Source organism: Penaeus monodon, chromosome 29, assembly GCF_015228065.2.
Source record: "Penaeus monodon isolate SGIC_2016 chromosome 29, NSTDA_Pmon_1, whole genome shotgun sequence".
Classification (NCBI taxonomy): Eukaryota; Metazoa; Arthropoda; class Malacostraca; order Decapoda; family Penaeidae; genus Penaeus; species Penaeus monodon.
In genome coordinates this window covers 13598749-13599602 of record NC_051414.1, presented here as the reverse complement: position 1 = coordinate 13599602, position 854 = coordinate 13598749, and positions in this window count along the sequence as shown.

The window sequence follows — 854 nt, the reverse complement described above, 5'->3', positions numbered from 1 at the left end:
ATTGTGTGTTAGTTGAAAATTTAGAATTTGATTAAGGAGAAGGAGTACTCATGTAGGAGAGGAATAAGCTGAGGGTATCTAGTTTTATCTAATGAAAGTGTCAGTATAAGGCCTATATAAATGTAGATTTTATGTTCCAGTCGCGTTCAGTCTCTTTAAGCTCCCGCTGGCGGCTTTAACAACCCAATCTTTGGTTTACTTGAGTCATAGGTAAAAAATATGGAGGTGTTTGTGATTGGTTACTTGACCTATATTAACGGATTGCTTGTGTATTTTTGTTGTAATGCTAACTTTTTCCTCAGTACTAACCCTAAACTCCGCATAGTGTACGTCAATGAATTCAAAGCCAGATTTTCCGAAAAAAATAATCCACTGTCTGAGGTAAACGAGGTTTGGTCTGTTTATGTCCAATAGCCTGAAAAAAATTAAAATCCGTAATTATTCGATACTAGGATTATACTAATAAGTTTCCGTGGCACTGGTTTTCATGTCTCATAATAGCTGTTTACTTCGTCATGTATATAATACGCATTTCACTAATTATTATGGGTGGTATGTGATTGAGCAGGTTATCTGTATATTGTGACATATTGTTTTTTTGTGCTATTTGCACTTCTGTTAAGTATCGACAGTTTCAATGTGATACTTACAGTAGGGCGGGAGCAGCTGAATTCCATGTTTATAAATTAATCATCTTTTGTCGTATCCAAACCAAAATTTGTCCCATAAAAGATCCAAATAAAAACACTAAATGTTATTATTTGGATCTTTCCACACAACAGACTTTTAATACGCATGTAAGGTAATCCGTGCCTATCTCTCCCCCCTCTCGCTCTCTCTTTCACACACATAAA